Genomic DNA, 12507 nt, shown 5'->3' with positions numbered 1-12507 from the left:
TATATAGCCTCATTACTAACCTGTACCCCCACACACTGACTTGGTACCGGTACCCCCTGTATATAGCCTCATTACTAACCTGTACCCCCACACACTGACTTGGTACCGGTACCCCCTGTATATAGCCTCCACATTGACTCAGTACCGGTACCCCCTGTATATAGCCTCATTACTAACGTGTACCCCCACACATTGACTTGGTACCGGTACCCCCTGTCTATAGCCTCATTACTAACCTGTACCCCCACACACTGACTTGGTACCGGTACCCCCTGTCTATAGCCTCATTACTAACCTGTACCCCCACACACTGACTATGATTCTACATTATTCTACATGTTACTACATGATTCTACATGTTACTACATGATTCTATATGTTACTACATGATTCTATATGTTACTACATGACTCTACATGTTACTACATGATTCTACATGATTCTACATGTTACTACATGATTCTATATGTTACTACATGATTCTATATGTTACTACATGACTCTACATGTTACTACATGATTCTACATGATTCTACATGTTACTACATGATTCTATATGATTCTACATGTTACTACATGATTCTATATGTTACTACATGATTATATATGTTACTACATGATTCTACATGTTACTACATGATTCTATATGATTCTACATGTTACTACATGATTCTACATGTTACTACATGATTCTATATGATTCTACATGTTACTACATGATTCCATATGATTCTACATGTTACTACATGATTCTATATAATTCTATATGATTCTATATGATTCTACATGTTACTACATGATTCTACATGTTACTACATGATTCCATATGATTCTACATGTTACTACATGTTACTACATGATTCTACATGTTACTACATGATTCCATATGATTCTACATGTTACTACATGATTCTACATGTTACTACATGATTCTACATGTTACTACATGATTCTACATGTTACTACATGATTCCATATGATTATAAATGTTACTACATGATTCTACATGTTACTACATGATTCTACATGTTACTACATGATTCTACATGTTACTACATGATTCCATATGATTCTATATGTTACTACATGTTACTACATGATTCTACATGTTACTACATGATTCTACATGTTACTACATGATTCCATATGATTCTACATGTTACTACATGATTCTACATGTTACTACATGATTCTACATGTTACTACATGATTCTACATGTTACTACATGATTCCATATGATTCTACATGTTACTACATGATTCTACATGTTACTACACGATTCCATATGATTCTACATGTTACTACATGTTACTACATGATTCTACATGTTACTACACGATTCCATATGATTCTACATGTTACTACATGTTACTACATGATTCTACATGTTACTACATGATTCCATATGATTCTACATGTTACTACATGATTCTACATGTTACTACATGATTCTACATGTTACTACATGATTCCATATGATTCTACATGTTACTACATGTTACTACATGATTCTACATGTTACTACATGATTCCATATGATTCTACATGTTACTACATGATTCTACATGTTACTACACGATTCCATATGATTCTACATGTTACTACATGTTACTACATGATTCTACATGTTACTACATGATTCCATATGATTCTACATGTTACTACATGATTCTACATGATTCCATATGATTCTACATGTTACTACATGTTACTACATGAATCTTCATGATTCTACATGATTCTACATGTTACTACATGATTCTATATGATTCTACATGTTACTACATGATTCTACATGTTACTACATGATTCTATATGATTCTACATGTTACTACATGATTCCATATGATTCTACATGTTACTACATGATTCTATATGTTACTACATGATTCTATATGTTACTACATGACTCTACATGTTACTACATGATTCTACATGATTCTACATGTTACTACATGATTCTATATGTTACTACATGATTCTATATGTTACTACATGACTCTACATGTTACTACATGATTCTACATGATTCTACATGTTACTACATGATTCTATATGATTCTACATGTTACTACATGATTCTATATGTTACTACATGATTATATATGTTACTACATGATTCTACATGTTACTACATGATTCTATATGATTCTACATGTTACTACATGATTCTACATGTTACTACATGATTCTATATGATTCTACATGTTACTACATGATTCCATATGATTCTACATGTTACTACATGATTCTATATAATTCTATATGATTCTATATGATTCTACATGTTACTACATGATTCTACATGTTACTACATGATTCCATATGATTCTACATGTTACTACATGTTACTACATGATTCTACATGTTACTACATGATTCCATATGATTCTACATGTTACTACATGATTCTACATGTTACTACATGATTCTACATGTTACTACATGATTCTACATGTTACTACATGATTCCATATGATTCTACATGTTACTACATGATTCTACATGTTACTACATGATTCTACATGTTACTACATGATTCTACATGTTACTACATGATTCCATATGATTCTATATGTTACTACATGTTACTACATGATTCTACATGTTACTACATGATTCTACATGTTACTACATGATTCCATATGATTCTACATGTTACTACATGATTCTACATGTTACTACATGATTCTACATGTTACTACATGATTCTACATGTTACTACATGATTCCATATGATTCTACATGTTACTACATGATTCTACATGTTACTACACGATTCCATATGATTCTACATGTTACTACATGTTACTACATGATTCTACATGTTACTACACGATTCCATATGATTCTACATGTTACTACATGTTACTACATGATTCTACATGTTACTACATGATTCCATATGATTCTACATGTTACTACATGATTCTACATGTTACTACATGATTCTACATGTTACTACATGATTCCATATGATTCTACATGTTACTACATGTTACTACATGATTCTACATGTTACTACATGATTCCATATGATTCTACATGTTACTACATGATTCTACATGTTACTACACGATTCCATATGATTCTACATGTTACTACATGTTACTACATGATTCTACATGTTACTACATGATTCCATATGATTCTACATGTTACTACATGATTCTACATGTTACTACATGTTACTACATGAATCTACATGATTCTACATGATTCTACATGTTACTACATGATTCTATATGATTCTACATGTTACTACATGATTCTACATGTTACTACATGATTCTATATGATTCTACATGTTACTACATGATTCCATATGATTATACATGTTACTACATGATTCTACATGTTACTACATGATTCTATATGATTCTACATGTTACTACATGATTCCATATGATTATACATGTTACTACATGATTCTATATAATTCTATATGATTCTATATGATTCTACATGTTACTACATGTTACTACATGTTACTACATGATTCTACATGTTACTACATGAATTCCATATGATTCTACATGTTACTACATGTTACTACATGATTCTACATGTTACTACATGATTCCATATGATTCTATATGTTACTACATGTTACTACATGATTCTACATGTTACTACATGATTCTACATGTTACTACATGATTCCATATGATTCTACATGTTACTACATGATTCTACATGTTACTACATGATTCTACATGTTACTACATGATTCTACATGTTACTACATGATTCCATATGATTCTACATGTTACTACATGATTCTACATGTTACTACACGATTCCATATGATTCTACATGTTACTACATGTTACTACATGATTCTACATGTTACTACACGATTCCATATGATTCTACATGTTACTACATGTTACTACATGATTCTACATGTTACTACATGATTCCATATGATTCTACATGTTACTACATGATTCTACATGTTACTACATGATTCTACATGTTACTACATGATTCCATATGATTCTACATGTTACTACATGTTACTACATGATTCTACATGTTACTACATGATTCCATATGATTCTACATGTTACTACATGATTCTACATGTTACTACACGATTCCATATGATTCTACATGTTACTACATGTTACTACATGATTCTACATGTTACTACATGATTCCATATGATTATACATGTTACTACATGATTCTACATGATTCCATATGATTATACATGTTACTACATGATTCTACATGATTCCATATGATTCTACATGTTACTACATGTTACTACATGAATCTACATGATTCTACATGATTCTACATGTTACTACATGATTCTATATGATTCTACATGTTACTACATGATTCTACATGTTACTACATGATTCTATATGATTCTACATGTTACTACATGATTCCATATGATTCTACATGTTACTACATGATTCTACATGTTACTACATGATTCTATATGATTCTACATGTTACTACATGATTCCATATGATTATACATGTTACTACATGATTCTATATAATTCTATATGATTCTATATGATTCTACATGTTACTACATGTTACTACATGTTACTACATGATTCTACATGTTACTACATGAATTCCATATGATTCTACATGTTACTACATGTTACTACATGATTCTACATGTTACTACATGATTCTACATGATTCTACATGTTACTACATGATTCTATATGATTCTACATGTTACTACATGTTACTACATGATTCTACATGTTACTACATGATTCCATATGATTCTACATGTTACTACATGATTCTACATGATTCCATATGATTCTACATGTTACTACATGTTACTACATGAATCTACATGATTCTACATGATTCTACATGTTACTACATGATTCTATATGATTCTACATGTTACTACATGATTCTACATGTTACTACATGATTCTATATGATTCTACATGTTACTACATGATTCCATATGATTCTACATGTTACTACATGATTCTACATGTTACTACATGATTCTATATGATTCTACATGTTACTACATGATTCCATATGATTATACATGTTACTACATGATTCTATATAATTCTATATGATTCTATATGATTCTACATGTTACTACATGTTACTACATGTTACTACATGATTCTACATGTTACTACATGAATTCCATATGATTCTACATGTTACTACATGTTACTACATGATTCTACATGTTACTACATGATTCAATATGATTCTACATGTTACTATGATTCATGATTCTACTACATGATTCTATATGTTACTACATGATTCTACATGTTACTACATGTTACTATTCATATGTTACTACATGATTCTACATGATTCTACATGTTACTACATGATTCTATATGTTACTACATGATTCTATATGTTACTACATGATTCTACATGATTCTATATGTTACTACATGATTCTATATGTTACTACATGATTCTATATGATTCTACATGATTCTACATGTTACTACATGATTCTATATGATTCTACATGTTACTACATGATTCTACATGTTACTACATGATTCTATATGATTCTACATGTTACTACATGATTCCATATGATTCTACATGTTACTACATGATTCTATATAATTCTATATGATTCTATATGATTCTACATGTTACTACATGATTCTACATGTTACTACATGATTCCATATGATTCTACATGTTACTACATGTTACTACATGATTCTACATGTTACTACATGATTCCATATGATTCTACATGTTACTACATGTTACTACATGATTCTACATGTTACTACATGATTCCATATGATTCTACATGTTACTACATGTTACTACATGATTCTACATGTTACTACATGATTCCATATGATTCTACATGTTACTACATGTTACTACATGATTCTACATTTTACTACATGATTCCATATGATTCTACATGTTACTACATGATTCTACATGTTACTACATGATTCCATATGATTCTACACGTTACTACATGTTACTACATGATTCTACATGTTACTACATGTTACTACATGATTCCACATGTTACTACATGATTCCATATGATTCTACATGTTACTACATGATTCTACATGTTACTACATGTTACTACATGATTCTACATGTTACTACATGATTCCATATGATTCTACATGTTACTACATGTTACTACATGATTCTACATGTTACTACATGATTCCATATGATTCTACATGTTACTACATGATTCTATATGATTCTACATGTTACTACATGTTACTACATGATTCTACATGTTACTACATGATTCCATATGATTCTACATGTTACTACATGTTACTACATGATTCTACATGATTCCATATGATTCTACATGTTACTACATGTTACTACATGATTCTACATGTTACTACATGTTACTACATGATTCTACATGTTACTACATGATTCCATATGATTCTACATGTTACTACATGTTACTACATGATTCTACATGTTACTACATGATTCCATATGATTCTACATGTTACTACATGTTACTACATGATTCTACATGATTCCATATGATTCTACATGTTACTACATGTTACTACATGATTCTACATGTTACTACATGATTCTACATGTTACTACATGATTCTACATTATTCCATATGATTCTACATGTTACTACATGTTACTACATGATTCTACATGTTACTACATGATTCTACATGATTCCATTTGATTCTACATGTTACTACATGATTCTATATGTTACTACATGATTCTACATGTTACTATATGATTATACATGTTACTACATGATTCTACATGTTACTACATGATTCTACATGTTACTACATGATTCTATATGTTACTATATGATTCTATATGTTACTACATGATTCTACATGTTACTACATGATTCTATATGTTACTACATGATTCCATATGATTCTACATGTTACTACATGATTCCATATGATTCTATATGTTACTACATGATTCCATATGATTCTACATGTTACTACATGATTCCATATGATTCTACATTTTACTACATGATTCCATATGATTCTACATGTTACTACATGATTCCATATGATTCTATATGTTACTACATGATTCCATATGATTCTATATGTTACTACATGATTCTACATGTTACTATATGATTATACATGTTACTACATGATTATACATGTTACTACATGATTCTACATGTTACTACATGATTCTACATGTTACTGCATGATTCTATATGTTACTATATGATTCTATATGTTACTACATGATTCTACATGTTACTACATGATTATATATGTTACTACATGATTCCATATGATTCTACATGTTACTACATGATTCCATATGATTCTACATTTTACTACATGATTCCATATGATTCTATATGTTACTACATGATTCTACATGATTCCATATGATTCTACATGTTACTACATTATTCTACATGTTACTACATGATTCCATATGATTCTACATGTTACTACATGATTCTACATGTTACTACATGATTCCATATGATTCTACATGTTACTACATGATTCTACATGTTACTACATGATTCCATATGATTCTACATGTTACTACATGATTCGACATGTTACTACATGATTCTACATGTTACTACATGATTCTACATGTTACTACATGATTCCATATGATTCTACATGTTACTACATGATTCTACATGTTACTACATGATTCCATATGATTCTACATGTTACTACATGATTCTACATGTTACTACATGATTCTACATGTTACTACATGATTCCATATGATTCTACATGTTACTACATGATTCTACATGTTACTACATGATTCCATATGATTCTACATGTTACTACATGATTCTACATGTTACTGCATGATTCCATATGATTCTACATGTTACTACATGATTCTATATGTTACTACATGATTCTACATGTTACTACATGATTCTACATGTTACTACATGATTCCATATGATTCTACATGTTACTACATGATTCTACATGTTACTACATGATTCTACATGTTACTACATGATTCTACATGTTACTACATGATTCCATATGATTCTACATGTTACTACATGATTCTACATGTTACTACACGATTCCATATGATTCTACATGTTACTACATGTTACTACATGATTCTACATGTTACTACACGATTCCATATGATTCTACATGTTACTACATGTTACTACATGATTCTACATGTTACTACATGATTCCATATGATTCTACATGTTACTACATGATTCTACATGTTACTACATGATTCTACATGTTACTACATGATTCCATATGATTCTACATGTTACTACATGTTACTACATGATTCTACATGTTACTACATGATTCCATATGATTCTACATGTTACTACATGATTCTACATGTTACTACACGATTCCATATGATTCTACATGTTACTACATGTTACTACATGATTCTACATGTTACTACATGATTCCATATGATTCTACATGTTACTACATGATTCTACATGATTCCATATGATTCTACATGTTACTACATGTTACTACATGAATCTACATGATTCTACATGATTCTACATGTTACTACATGATTCTATATGATTCTACATGTTACTACATGATTCTACATGTTACTACATGATTCTATATGATTCTACATGTTACTACATGATTCCATATGATTCTACATGTTACTACATGATTCTACATGTTACTACATGATTCTATATGATTCTACATGTTACTACATGATTCCATATGATTATACATGTTACTACATGATTCTATATAATTCTATATGATTCTATATGATTCTACATGTTACTACATGTTACTACATGTTACTACATGATTCTACATGTTACTACATGAATTCCATATGATTCTACATGTTACTACATGTTACTACATGATTCTACATGTTACTACATGATTCAATATGATTCTACATGTTACTGCATGATTCCATATGATTCTACATGTTACTACATGATTCTACATGTTACTACACGATTCCATATGATTCTACATGTTACTACATGTTACTACATGATTCTATATGTTACTACATGATTCTACATGATTCTACATGTTACTACATGATTCTACATGTTACTGCATGATTCCATATGATTCTACATGTTACTACATGATTCTATATGTTACTACATGATTCTACATGTTACTACATGATTCTACATGTTACTACATGATTCCATATGATTCTACATGTTACTACATGATTCTACATGTTACTACATGATTCTACATGTTACTACATGATTCTACATGTTACTACATGATTCCATATGATTCTACATGTTACTACATGATTCTACATGTTACTACACGATTCCATATGATTCTACATGTTACTACATGTTACTACATGATTCTACATGTTACTACACGATTCCATATGATTCTACATGTTACTACATGTTACTACATGATTCTACATGTTACTACATGATTCCATATGATTCTACATGTTACTACATGATTCTACATGTTACTACATGATTCTACATGTTACTACATGATTCCATATGATTCTACATGTTACTACATGTTACTACATGATTCTACATGTTACTACATGATTCCATATGATTCTACATGTTACTACATGATTCTACATGTTACTACACGATTCCATATGATTCTACATGTTACTACATGTTACTACATGATTCTACATGTTACTACATGATTCCATATGATTCTACATGTTACTACATGATTCTACATGATTCCATATGATTCTACATGTTACTACATGTTACTACATGAATCTACATGATTCTACATGATTCTACATGTTACTACATGATTCTATATGATTCTACATGTTACTACATGATTCTACATGTTACTACATGATTCTATATGATTCTACATGTTACTACATGATTCCATATGATTCTACATGTTACTACATGATTCTACATGTTACTACATGATTCTATATGATTCTACATGTTACTACATGATTCCATATGATTATACATGTTACTACATGATTCTATATAATTCTATATGATTCTATATGATTCTACATGTTACTACATGTTACTACATGATTCTACATGTTACTACATGAATTCCATATGATTCTACATGTTACTACATGTTACTACATGATTCTACATGTTACTACATGATTCAATATGATTCTACATGTTACTGCATGATTCCATATGATTCTACATGTTACTACATGATTCTACATGTTACTACACGATTCCATATGATTCTACATGTTACTACATGTTACTACATGATTCTATATGTTACTACATGATTCTACATGATTCTACATGTTACTACATGATTCTATATGATTCTACATGTTACTACATGATTCTATATGTTACTACATGATTCTATATGTTACTACATGATTCTACATGATTCTATATGTTACTACATGATTCTATATGTTACTACATGATTCTACATGATTCTACATGTTACTACATGATTCTATATGATTCTACATGTTACTACATGATTCTACATGTTACTACATGATTCTATATGATTCTACATGTTACTACATGATTCCATATGATTCTACATGTTACTACATGATTCTATATAATTCTATATGATTCTATATGATTCTACATGTTACTACATGATTCTACATGTTACTACATGATTCCATATGATTCTACATGTTACTACATGTTACTACATGATTCTATATGTTACTACATGATTCTACATGATTCTACATGTTACTACATGATTCTATATGATTCTACATGTTACTACATGATTCTATATGTTACTACATGATTCTATATGTTACTACATGATTCTACATGTTACTACATGATTCTATATGATTCTACATGTTACTACATGATTCCATATGATTCTACATGTTACTACATGATTCTATATAATTCTACATGATTCTATATGATTCTACATGTTACTACATGATTCTACATGTTACTACATGATTCCATATGATTCTACATGTTACTACATGTTACTACATGATTCTACATGTTACTACATGATTCCATATGATTCTACATGTTACTACATGTTACTACATGATTCTACATGTTACTACATGATTCCATATGATTCTACATGTTACTACATGTTACTACATGATTCTACATGTTACTACATGATTCCATATGATTCTACATGTTACTACATGTTACTACATGATTCTACATTTTACTACATGATTCCATATGATTCTACATGTTACTACATGATTCTACATGTTACTACATGATTCCATATGATTCTACACGTTACTACATGTTACTACATGATTCTACATGTTACTACATGTTACTACATGATTCCACATGTTACTACATGATTCCATATGATTCTACATGTTACTACATGATTCTACATGTTACTACATGTTACTACATGATTCTACATGTTACTACATGATTCCATATGATTCTACATGTTACTACATGTTACTACATGATTCTACATGTTACTACATGATTCCATATGATTCTACATGTTACTACATGATTCTATATGATTCTACATGTTACTACATGTTACTACATGATTCTACATGTTACTACATGATTCCATATGATTCTACATGTTACTACATGTTACTACATGATTCTACATGATTCCATATGATTCTACATGTTACTACATGTTACTACATGATTCTACATGTTACTACATGTTACTACATGATTCTACATGTTACTACATGATTCCATATGATTCTACATGTTACTACATGTTACTACATGATTCTACATGTTACTACATGATTCCATATGGTTCTACATGTTACTACATGATTCTATATGATTCTACATGTTACTACATGTTACTACATGATTCTACATGTTACTACATGATTCTACATGTTACTACATGATTCTACATGTTACTACATGTTACTACATGATTCTATATGTTACTACATGATTATACATGTTACTATATGATTATACATGTTACTACATGATTCTACATGTTACTACATGATTCTACATGTTACTACATGATTCTATATGTTACTATATGATTCTATATGTTACTACATGATTCTACATGTTACTAAATGATTCTATATGTTACTACATGATTCCATATGATTCTACATGTTACTACATGATTCCATATGATTCTATATGTTACTACATGATTCCATATGATTCTACATGTTACTACATGATTCCATATGATTCTACATTTTACTACATGATTCCATATGATTCTACATGTTACTACATGATTCCATATGATTCTATATGTTACTACATGATTCCATATGATTCTATATGTTACTACATGATTCTACATGTTACTATATGATTATACATGTTACTACATGATTCCATATGATTCTATATGTTACTACATGATTCCATATGATTCTACATGTTACTACATGATTCCATATGATTCTACATTTTACTACATGATTCCATATGATTCTACATGTTACTACATGATTCCATATGATTCTATATGTTACTACATGATTCCATATGATTCTATATGTTACTACATGATTCTATATGT

This window comes from Oncorhynchus gorbuscha, linkage group LG12 (genome assembly GCF_021184085.1).
Source record: "Oncorhynchus gorbuscha isolate QuinsamMale2020 ecotype Even-year linkage group LG12, OgorEven_v1.0, whole genome shotgun sequence".
In the NCBI taxonomy this organism is placed as follows: Eukaryota; Metazoa; Chordata; class Actinopteri; order Salmoniformes; family Salmonidae; genus Oncorhynchus; species Oncorhynchus gorbuscha.
The sequence above is the reverse complement of the archived record's forward strand: the minus strand, read 5'-3'. Positions refer to the sequence as shown.